This window comes from Oncorhynchus mykiss, chromosome 3, assembly GCF_013265735.2.
Source record: "Oncorhynchus mykiss isolate Arlee chromosome 3, USDA_OmykA_1.1, whole genome shotgun sequence".
In the NCBI taxonomy this organism is placed as follows: domain Eukaryota; kingdom Metazoa; phylum Chordata; class Actinopteri; order Salmoniformes; family Salmonidae; genus Oncorhynchus; species Oncorhynchus mykiss.
The window spans coordinates 67994189-68007003 of NC_048567.1; the positions used below are offsets into that span (position 1 = coordinate 67994189).

General features: G+C 41.6%; 1 protein-coding gene across 1 annotated transcript in view; it reads left to right on the forward strand.

The window, feature by feature from the left end:
• Positions 1-8116: 8116 nt before the first annotated feature.
• The window catches only part of LOC110520463 (probable G-protein coupled receptor 156), a 35652-nt gene continuing 30953 nt past the window's right edge, over positions 8117-12815 (forward strand). The window contains exon 1 of the mRNA XM_021597798.2: positions 8117-8386. The gene's annotated coding sequence lies outside the window, so the exon portion shown is untranslated. The remainder of the gene's footprint in view (positions 8387-12815) is intronic.

The following is a 12815-nucleotide window of genomic DNA, read 5'->3' on the forward strand; positions in this document are numbered from 1 at the left end:
GCATAGTCACTTTAACTATACATTCATGTACATACTACCTCAATTGGGCCGACCAACCAGTGCTCCCGCACATTGGCTAACCGAGCTATCTGCATTGTGTCCCACCCACCACCCACCAACCCCTCTTTTACACTACTGCTACTCTCTGTTCATCATATATGCACAGTCACTTTAACCATATCTACATGTACATACTACCTCAATCAGCTTGACTAACCGATGTCTGTATGTAGCCTTGCTACTCTTATAGCCTTGCTACTGTATATAGCCTGTCTTTTTACTGTTGTTTTATTTCTTTACTTACCTATTGTTCACCTGATACCTTTTTTACACTATTGGTTAGATCCTGCAAGTAAGCATTTCACTGTAGGGTCTACACCTGTTGTATACGGCGCACGTGACAAATTAACTTTGATTTGATTTGATTTGAGTAATGCAGAGTTGATCAAGGATCCACCCTCAGGAATTTGTTGGATAACTTGGCCATGCATCACAGCAATGCAGAGTTGATGAAGGATCCACCCTCAGGAATTTGTTGGATAACTTGGCCAGGAATTACAGTCATGCAGAGTTGATGAGATCATGTTGCAGCTTGTCTGTTAAGTGCATGGTAACCAGCAACCATGTGACCCTCCATTAGTAGAGGTGTCACTATTAGATGGTCCACTAGCGTCAGCAGTCCCATGTTATATGCCCGATGGTCAGGTCAGCATGTACAGTGTAAAAACATTTCCCTGAAAACAGGGGCGGCAGTAAGGAGTCATTGATGTCAGTGAACAGCTCCACCTACTGTCCTACTGGACAGACACAATAGATGTGTTATTTGAGCAACACAGGATAACAGGAACACAGGATAACAGGAACACAGGATAACAGGAACACTGGATAACAGGAACACATGATAATAAGAACACAGGATAACAGAAACACTGGATAACAGGATAACAGGAACACAGGATAACAGGAACACTGGATAACAGGATAACAGGAACACTGGATAACAGGAACACTGGATAACAGGAACACAGGATAACAAGAACACAGGATAACAGGAACACAGGATAACAGGAACACTGGATAACAGGAACACAGGATGTTCTGATCTGACCAGATGTCACCAGTTCCTCTTAAAGCTGGGATCTCACAATATCACTCTAACTGCTTTCTGTCACACACACACACACACGCACACACACACACACACACACACACACACACACACACACACACACACACACACACACACACACACACACACACACACACACACACACACACACACACACACACACACACACACACACACACACACACACACATACACACACACACAAACACACACACACACACAGGTCATATCAGTTTAAATAGGCCTGATGGTCCCTCAGATAGCTGGGGATCTGCCCAGGCTACCAATATGTTTCCAGTCCTCCTGACAATGACCACACACCTAGCACTGCAGGGAGGGAGGAAGGCAATAGAAGGAAACTGTGTGTGTCTGTGTGTGTCAGAGAAAGATAGAGAGAGAGACTTTTGGGTGATATGGGTCATCTTGGATGGCATGCTTTGCATGTGGTTGAAGATAAACCTTACATTTAAACGTTGTCTCTCTCAATTAAATTCAATTTAACTGGCTTAATTTGAAATGTTTACATTGCCAAAGCAAGTGAAATAGATAATAAACAAAAGTGAAACAAAAAAATGTAATATGAACAGTAAACATTGCACTCACAAAAGTTCCCAAATAATAAATATATTATATATTTGTCACATGCACAGAATACAACAGGTGTAGGTAGACCTTACAGTGAAATGCTTGCTTACAATCCCTTAAGAAAATACCTAAAAAAAAAGGACGGTTGAGCTAACGTAGGCTAATGTGATTAGCATGAGGTTGTAAGAAACAAAACAAAAATCCCAGGACATAGACATGTCTGATATGGGCAGAAAGCCTAAATTCTTGTTAATCTAACTGTCCAGTGTACAGTAGCTATTACAATGAAAGTATACCATGCTATTGTTTGAGGAAAGTGCACAGTTATGAACTTGAAAAGGTTTTAAAGAGCAGCAGTAAATCACAATAGCGGGGCTATATTCAGGGGGTACTGGTACAGAGTCAATGTGGAGGCTATATTCAGGGGGTACTGGTACAGAGTCAATGTGGAGGCTATATTCAGGGGGTACTGGTACAGAGTCAATGTGGAGGCTATATTCAGGGGGTACTGGTACAGAGTCAATGTGCGGGGGCACCGGTGTCAAGGTAATCGAGGTAATATGTGATATGTAGGGAGAGTTATTTAAGTGACTATAAATAGATAACAACAGAGAGTAGCAGCAGCATTCTGGGGGATGGGGTTAGGCAATGCAAATAGTCTAGGTGATGCAACCCGTCAGGATGCTCTCGATGGTGCAGCTGTAGAACCTTTTGAGGATTGGAGGACCCATGCCAAATCTTTTCAGTCTCCTGAGTGAGAATAGATTTTGTCATGCCCTCTTCACCACTGTCATGGTGTGCTTGGACCTTGTTAATTTGCTGGTGATGTGGACGCCAAGGAACTTGAAGCTCTCATCCTGCTCCACTACAGCCTCGTCGATAAGTGCTCGGTCCTCCTTTTCCTGTTGTCTACAATCATCTCCTTTGTCTTGCACCACAAGGTCAGGTCTCTGATCTCCTCCCTATAGGCTGTCTCATCGTTGTCGGTGATCAGGCTGCTGATCACTGTTGTGTCATCAGCATACTTAATGATGGTTTTGGAGTTGTGCCTGGCAGTGCAGTTATGAGTGAACAGGGAGTACAGGAGGGAGCTGAGCACGCACCCCTGAGGGGCTCCCGTGTTGAGGATCAGCGTGGCGGGTGTGTTGTTACCTACCCTTACCACGTCGGGGCGGCCCGTCAAGAAGTCCAGGATCCAGTTGCAGAGGAAGGTGTTTAGTCCCATGGTCCTTAGCTTAGTGATGAGCTATGAGGACACTATGGTGTTGAACGCTGAGCTGTAGTCATTGAATAGCATTCTCACATTGGTGTTCCTTTTGTCCAGGTGTGAAAGGGCAGTGTGGAGTGCAATAGAGATTGCATCATCTGTGGGTCTGTTGGTGCGGTATGCAAATTGGAGTAGGTCTCTGGGATAATGGTGTTGATGTGAGCTGTGACCAGCCTGTCAAAGCATTTCATGGATACAGACATGAGTGATACGGGTCGGTTGTCATTTAGGCAGGTTACCTTAGTGTTCTTGGGCACAGGGTCTATGGTGGTCTGCTTGGTATTACCAACTCAGACAGGGAGCCAGTTGGTCAGCGCATGCTCGAAGTACACGTCCTGGTAATCCGTCTGGCCCTGCGACCTTGTGAATGTTGACTTGTTTAAAGGTCTTACTCACATCGGCTGCAGAGAGTGTGATCACACAGTCACCTGGAACAGCTGATGCTCTCATGCATGTTTCAGTGTTACTTGCCTCGAAGCGAGCATAGAAGTCATTTAGCTCATCTGGTAGGCTTGTGTCCCTGGGCAGCTCTCAACTGTGCTTCCCTTTGTAGTCTGTAATAGTTTGCAAGCCCTGCCACATCCGACGAGCGTCAGAGCCGGTGTAGTACGATTCAATCTTCGTCATGTATTGATGTTTTGCCTGTTTGATGGTTCGTCGGAGGGCATAGCGGGATTTCTTGTAAGTTTCTGTGTGTGTCCCTTCTTGAAAGCAGCAGCTCTATCTTTTAGCTCAGTGCGAATGTTGCCTGTAATCCATGGCTTCTGATTGGGGTATGTACGTACAGTCACTGTGGGGATGACGTCCTCAATTAACTTATTGATAAAGCGAGTGACTGATGTGCTGTACTCCTCAAGAATCCCAGAACATATTCCAGTCTGTGCCAGCAAAGCAGTCCTGTAGTTTAGCATCTGCTTCACCTGGCCACTTTTTTATAGACCGAGTCATTGGTGCATCCTGCTTTCATTTTTGCTTGTAAGCAGGAATCAGGAGGATAGAATTATTGTCAGATTTGCCAAATGGAGGGCGAGGGACAGCTCTGCATGCATCTCTGTGTGTGGAGTACAGGTGGTCTAGATTTTTTTTCCTCTGGTCTCACATTTAACATCAACATCATAGCTTAGGCAGTAGGACGCTCTCTCATCCATTTATATGCAGATGATACAGTCTTATACTCCGCTGGACCCTCCCCAGATTTTGTGTTAAATGCTCTATAACAAAGCTTTCTTAGTGTCCAACAAGCTTTCTCTACCCTTAACCTCGTTCTGATCACCCCCAAAACAAAGGTCATGTGGTTTGGTAAGAAGAATGCCCCTCTTCCCACAGGTGTTATTACTGCCTCTGAGGGTTTAGAGTTTGAGGTAGTCACCTCATACAAGTACTTGGGAGTATGGCTAGATGGTGAACTGTCCTTCTCTCAGCACATATCAGAGCTGCAGGCTAAAGTTAAATCTAGACTTGGTTTTCTCTATCGTTCCTCTTTTGCCCCAGCTGCCAAACTAACCATGATTCAGATGACCATCCATGCTAGATCACGGAGACATAATTTATCGATCGGCAGGTAAGGGTGCTCTTGAGCGGCTAGATGTTCTTTACCATTTGGCCATCAGATTTGCCACCAATGCTCCTTATAGGACATATCACTCCACTGTAAACTGGTCATGTCTGTACACCCGTCACAAAACCCACTTTTTGATGCTTATTTATAAAACCCTCTTTGGCCTCACTCCCCCCTATCTGAGATATCTACTGCAGCCCTCATCCTCCACATACAACACCTGTTCTGCCAGTCACATTCTGTTGAAGGTCTCCGAAGCACACACATCCCTGGGTCGCTCTTTTCAGTTCGCTGCAGCTTGTGGCTGGAACGAGCTGCAACAAACACTCAAACTGGACAGTTTTATCTCAATCTCTTCATTCAAAGACTCAATCATGGACACTCTTACTGACAGTTGTGGCTGCTTTGTGTGATGTATTGTTGTCTCTACCTTCTTGCCCTTTGTGCTGTTGTCTGTGCCCAATAATATTTGTACCATGTTTTTTGCTGCTACCATATTGTGTTGCTACCATGTTGTTGTTATGTTGTGTTGCTACAATGCTGTTTTGTCATGTGTTGCTGCCTTGCTGTGTTGTTGTCTTAGGTCTCTCTTTATGTAGTGTTGTGTTGTCTCTCTTGCTGTGATATGTGTTTTGTCCTACATTTATATTGTATTTATTTATTTATTTTAATCCCAGGCCCCCATCCCCGCAGGAGGCCTTTTGCCTTTTGGTAGGTCATCATTGTAAATAAGAATTTGTTATTAACTGACTTGCCTAGTTAAATAAAAGTTAAATAAAAAATAAAAACATGCTGATAGAAATTAGGTAAAACTGATTTAAGTTTCCCTGCATTAAAGTTCCCGGCCACCGGGAGCGCCGCCTCTGGATGAGCATTTTCCTGTTTGCTTATGGCAATATACAGCTCATTGAGCGTGGTTTTAATTCCAGCATCGGTCTGTGGTGGTATGTAGACAAATACAGATAAAAACTCTCTAGGTAGATAGTGTGGTCTACAGATTATCATGAGATACTCTACCTCAGGTGAGCAAAACTTTGAGACTTCCTTAGATATCGTGCACCAGCTGTTGTTCACATATATGCATAGGCCCCCGCCCCATGTCTTACCAGAGGCGGATGTTCTGTCCTGCTGATGGAGTGCATAACCCTCCAGCTGTATGTTCTTAATGTAGTTTCCCACTAAATCTCAGTTTCCTTCTCCAGCAAATCACAGAGATCTGGGCCTGGTTGGGTGTCTGTAGTTGTATATCCCTCCCGTCCGACTCATTGAAGAAGAACTCTTTGTCCAGTTTGAGGTGAGCAATCGCAGTTCTGATGTCCAGAAGCTCTTTTCAGTCATAAGAGACTGTAGCAGCATCATTATGTACAAACCAAGTTATGAACAACACGAACAAACAAACAAAATAGCATGGTTGGTTGAGAGCCGAGAAGACGGCAGCCCCCCCCTCCGGCGCCATTGTATTATGTCTATATACAGTGTTGTAAAGATGTACAAATAGTTAAAGTACAAAAGGGAAAATAAATAAACATAAATATAAAAAAAAAGCATTAAGCATTCTATGTGGTGTTCTTTGTTTTTGTATTTCTGTGTTTGGCCTGGTATGGTTCCCAATCAGAGGCAGCTGTTTATCGCTGTCTCTGATTGAGAACCATATTTAGGCAGCCTATTTTCCCACTTTGATTTGTGGGTAGTTGTTTTCTGTTTTGAGTTGCTGCACCTTACAGGACTGTTTAGTTTCGTTTACTCTCTTTGTTATTTTGTTTAGTGTTTCTGTTCTAATAAATATAACATGAACACTTACCACGCTGCGCATTGGTCCGATCCATCCTATTCCTCATCAGAAAAGGAAGAGAACCGTTACATATGGGTTGTATTTACAATGGTGTTTGTTCTTCACTGTTTGCCCATATCTTGTGTCTCTCTCTTGCTGTGTGTTTCTCTCTCAACTCTCTCTCTCCCCCAAAACATAGCTGTCAGTAGTCTACATGTGACAGTCCCTTGTCAGGAAGGACCCCGCATGCAGGCTCACACCGTAAATCCCTGTGATGTTCTAATAACACCTTTATGCCTAGGTTGGCTGATGTAACAAGCGCTGAATTATTTACATGGGGTTCGGCTGCAGAGCGAGCTGGAAGGAGATGTTTTTTTTCTGGAACTTTGTTCTCTCTCTTTATATATATATATATATATTTTACTTTCATTTGTTCATCCCTTTGCAGTAGGCCTACAAACCTAATCGCCATCTGCCCTCTCCATAGTAATGGAGTGATATTGTTTTAAATACATCTGTGTTTCTTTCCACTGTATTGTGGGTTATTCCAATAATATGTATTGGTACAGTAAGGGGATGCCCAAGCCTGTCCCATGCACCACTCAGTCCCATGTGACTGTTCAGTGTCACCTGCTGCCCATCAAAGTGAAACAATGGTGAACACATGCATTATTTGGCAGCCTGGTATCAACCATTTGGACATAGCGTGTACGTGGTGCGATTTTTAGCACGGAACTCCCATTCAGATGGTACAGAAGTAATGTAATTTGAGACATGAAAGCAAACTGTAGCCTATAAGCAACACAGCCATGGGCCTAACCCTCACATAACCATTCATAACCACTCCCTTTGATCATGGTAAAATTTTTTTCTTTTGGAAAAGTTGTATAATTACATTTCCTTTAAAACAGCTCATATATATTTTTGTACATCATTTTATACACATAAAAACGTCATAAAAGCATAAAACACAGCATACGAATATTACATTTAAATGTGTTAAAAAGTACATGTTTAAACCAATAGAAACAACCGTAAATAAAAGTAATTTTCTTTATAAATACATCACATCTGTAAAAGCCATTTAAAATGTGTACAAATGATTTAACAAAAGTAAAACATTTTTAAGACACGAAAACATCTAAAAAAAGTAACTTTGTTAAAAAGCTGTCTTCGGTCCTTTGTAACGTAACAGGGTGAGTGAGTCCTTATCAAACTCGCCTCCTCCTGCTCTTCCGAATCAATCACTGTCCCGTCCTTCGGGGCCCAGAGGATATCCCTCCCCTAGATGCATCGTCCTAGGCGCCGCAGCACTGTCTGGACGTGAACGCCGTGTTGTGGGGGACTCTGGGGGGTTGTGGGGGGTTTGATCATGTTAATACTTCACTTCAACGGTTAGTTTTGAGTAACATTTGGTTGAGAAGTCAAATGACGTGAAATCAACGTGTCACCATGTCATCAGATATATATTTGTTGTTTAAATGACGCGGAAACAACGCTGATGTAACCACGTGTTGCCCACTGGGAGGCGACACAGGCAATTTCAATTTCCGTGCGTTTCTCGGCTGGGGAACTCAGTCAAAAAGAAACAAACGGTAGTGTGTTTGGTGAAACTGCATTGTCAAATACCCCCTGTGCTCCCATGTTCTCTATTTGCAAACAATATGTGCCCGCGAGTTGGCTACAACTTCCGCGCTACCCACTAACGTTAATTACAGCGACACACACACTCCCTTCCTCAATATCTCACCCCCCCCCCCCCCCCCCCCCCCACCCCCTGCTCATGAAAACTTGTTGCAATTCTGAATGTACTTTTTCTTACTGACACCAGGGCACATTTTGGGATAGGATTTAGGATAGTTCTCATTTGTCATAAAAAGGATTATCAAAGAAGTCTTCGAATTGGATTATTGGGAGTGTTTCACAATGGGTCGCAGTGGAGTTGGAGCTAAACTTCACTGGACAGTTGGTTTTACTTGGTGAGACGCCAGCGATGGAGCGAGGACAGCGGCGAGGCGCCGGGACACTGTACGCACCATACGGACATTATTACCGGGAAGTTAGCTACTCCGTCAGGTTCGTCTGCATACGTTATCTTTCTGTTTCGTCTTCTCTCTGTTAATAAATTGATCCTTTATTATCGAGAGACGGAATCATAGACCATAACACCGAAACTAGTTGCTAATATGTGTGATTGTGCTATTGCAAAAATACCCACCCGATGTATCTATTTTTTTTAATCAAATACAGTTTGAAGATGTGCGATAGAATCACAGCTTTTGAAATGGAATGTGATTTTAAATGAGATTTTCATGAAAACCTATATGATAAACCAGTGCAGGAAAGTATGCCATTCATTGAGTTGGTGGTAGACTTTTGAGGTTGAAAATTAGGATTTGAACCCTGTACGTTTTTTTAAATTAAAGGCCCAGTGCAGTAAAAACGTGAAATTTCTGTGTTTTATATATATATATATTTCCACTCTATTCGGGTTGGAATAATACTGTGAAATTCCAGTAATGCCTGTCCTACTAGATTCATTATTTTATATTAATTCAATTTAAAAAATGTATCAGCAAATTAAAAGAGAACAAATATCCAGGGAATGATGGCCTTGTTAGTGAATTCTATAAATATTTTCAGGAGGATATTGTTTAATTTTTATTTAATGTTTTTAAGGAGGCAATTGATTTAGGAGTCCTGTCTGTTTTTATGGCACAAGGACTCATTTCTGTAATACCCAAACCAAACAAAGATCCTATGATAGAAAATTGGAGACCAATCACATTAATGAACAATGATGGAAAGCTACTTGCATCCATCTTTACAGAAATACTTAAAAAGGTCTTGGCCAAATCATTGATGATACCCAGTCTGGTTTTATGAAGGGGAGACATATATGTAATAATATTCGACTAGTACAGGACTTGATAGACTACAATGGAAGATAGCTTTATTTTATTTGTAGACTTTTACAAGGCTTTTGATACAGTTGAACATTATTTTATTTTTGAGACTCTTCAATTTTTTTGGTTTTGGTCAATATTTTCAAAGTGTAATTAAGGCATTTTACAATAATAGTAACAGCTCTGTTAAATTATCCCATGGAACTTCGCATTAGACGCGGAATTAAAGAAGGATGCCCAATTTCTCCTTTCTTATTTCTATTGTTTACACAAGTTATGGCACTTCATATAAATAAGGATTGTTTTAGGGGTAATCAGATACAAGATAAAGAGAGAAAATGTTCACAATTGTTTTTGAAAGATCATAATGAAGTCAGGAAAGCTATTGAGGGTATGACAGTTTTCTCAGTCGCTTTGGTGCATTTTTCACATCATCACTAACATGTGCAAAATAATAAGTGCATTTCTCAGAACAATTTATACAAACTGCAATATACAATAGATATGTTTCTAAAGCTAGTCAGTCACTAAAAATCCTTAGTACATCTCTCAAAAGTAAATATTCATGCCAATGATCATGTCAGTGTCATCAGAATGATAAGTCATTGAGTCATTGTTCACGAACAAGGTCGCCAAAATGTTTAGGCATGTTGTCAATGTAACTGTGTACTTTGACAGTATTACCTGATATAAACTTAGGCTACAGTTTGGATGACAGCTACTGTATTGAAAATGCACAAGGCTGCACTTCTATGGCATATATCAATTTCAACAGTACTATTTACATATGACTGTATGTGGGTTATTGATTGAAAGAGACTGGACAACCCAAGGGGCACAAATGAAAAAAAACTAAATTAGAAAGAAACACAGGAAACCACCCCTAAGGCACAACTTTGCCCGCAGCACTGTTGTGCTGTCTCTACACATCCAGACGTTCCTGTCTGTCGGCCCACATATTCTCATCCACATCACACCGGATATTTTCCCTTCCAATGCAACGTGGAAAGAATCTTTTGGAATGCCTTATCCATCCTCTGCAGGCGTCTACATGCTGCATCCATTGCAGCCAGCAGGGTAATCTGTGTGTGTGGCTGACGATCGTACACCTTCCACCTCCATGCTGAAAAGAACTCCTCAATTGGGTTAAGGAATGGTGAATAAGGTGGGAGGAATTCTATGAGCATCCTCGGGTGGGTCACAAACCATTGCCTTATGATGTTTGATCAATGGAAACTCACATTATCACAAATGACCACATACTTTGGCAAATCCTCTCTAAACAGACCCCTCTCATCATCAGGGATGAGAGTCTCTAAAAAGTTGAGTAGATGCTGGGTGTTGTATGGCCCTATAAGGGGGATATGGGTTAGGACACCATGCTCCGAAATAGCAGCACACATGGTGATATTTCCTCCCCGTTGGCCTGGCAAATCCACAGTAGCTCTGTGACCGATGATATCCCGACCCCACCTTCTGCATTTGGTCAGGTTGAAGCCAGCCTCATCCACGTATACAAAGTTGTGAGAGGGTTCACTTGATTCCAACTCCATTATACGCTATATCCCAGAACACACAGTTGAATTTGTTTTGGTAAGGAAGAGTGACATAAAATGTACATATATTGCATGTTCCTTCCACAGCAATGGAAATGTGTGCAGTTTATGCTTACTGTAGTATGTATCACTATAAAATGTTGCTGTAAAGTAGTTACATATATATATGTTTTACCTGTACATACTGGTACCGTAGCTCCTTAACTCTGTCCTCATTCCTTTGGAATGGTACACGGTACAGCTGTTTCATACTCATCTGGTTTCTATGCAGCACCCTGTCGATGGTTGAGATGCTAACCGTATGGATGTTTTCAAAGACATCGTTGTCTTCTATAATGGTCCTTTGTATTTCCCTGAGTCTCATGGCATTGTTTGCTCGGACCATGGTGCAAATAGCCTCCTCCTGTTGAGGTGTGAAAAGGCGTCCTCTGCCACTGGTTTGAGGTAATCTTGCAGTCCTATGTGGGGAAAAATGCAGTGATGCATCGCACACTTTCACAGAGACAAAAACTATGCGAACACACATTTTACTGTAAAACATACAGGTGGGTGTATGTAAGGTGCAGTATGTATCTGCATAGAGTATATTTCTGTATGCTGTGATATACAAGTGGACTACTGTAAGATTAAGCATTGTAGGAAGTATACAGTATACTGCTTATATACAGTAACAGTGCACTGTACATTGGTGGACATAACTGTTCTCTCTTCGAAACGTTTGAACTATTGAGGACACGGTTGATCTCCCAATATTCGGCTGCACCCTTCAACCCGCCTCAGCCATTGTAAGGCCGTGATTGACAACATGGTCTACAATAGTGGCCCTTATGTCATCAGATAGTCGCCTATGTCCTCTTCTGCCTCTTCCTCTGTTTTGCTTTCCACCACACATCCTTGCTCCTCTTCTTCCTCCTCTTGGCTGTTGACCCTGTTCGTTTCCTGGTCCATCCATTATTGGTAAATTGCAACTCTGTGTTGTGGTCTGTCTATATATGCTTGCCAATTGATTATTCATGAGATGCACCTTTGAGCAATTTAGACAACTGGTTGATTGTTGGTTGAACTAACACTTTACATTCCTTCATGAGTGAGGGTCAATTTCACCTGCACGATTCATCAATTCACATTTTTGTACAAAAGGTCTAATAGAAATGTGTAAAACTATGCTTGACAGCTTATGACAAATAGTTCAACAATTGTGCATGTAATGGCTTATGCAAGGAACTAATGCCTAGATGTTTTGAGGGGTAAGACTATTCAATAGAGAACCATCTACAATATTTTGATCAACATGACATGAGCAATTGATAATGTGGAAAAAAGCTGACACTTGTACATTATCAATTGCAATTTGTTCAAAGGAATAAGAAATTGCTTTAATGATGTGCACAAGTGACTAGATGATTTGGAATTTGTACAAGTAGTATCAAGAATTGCACTTTTGATCTAAGAAATGCACCAAAGCGACTGAGAAAAACTGTAATGCCTCTTCACGTGTCTTGTTTATCTCTGTATATTAGGAAATGTGACTTAAACTCAGTATGTAATATCCCTGTAAAAAATGTGATCACATATCTTGCTATTAATGTACGCAAAGATCAGAAAGAAAGGGCCAACTTAAATGTCTCTCCTATTGTAGAGAAAATTGTAAAGAGATTTAACTCCTGGTTATTAAGAGATCTTCATCTGGACGTGTACTTTTATCACAATCTGAAGGTCCAGATTATTTTTTTTTTTTTTTTTTTTTTTTTTTACCTTTATTTAACCAGGCAAGTCAGTTAAGAACAAATTCTTATTTTCAATGACGGCCTGGGAACAGTGGGTTAACTGCCTGTTCAGGGGCAGAACGACAGATTTGTACCTTGTCAGCTCGGGGGTTTGAACTCACAACCTTCCGGTTACTAGTTCAACGCTCTAACCACTAGGCTACCCTGCCGCCCCATTAGTTTATACCTCCCTTGCCTTGGATGTTCCTCTGTCAGTAACTAAAATGGTTTATACCAAACCTCATTATTTAATAAAAGCGGTAATATGTAGCACCCA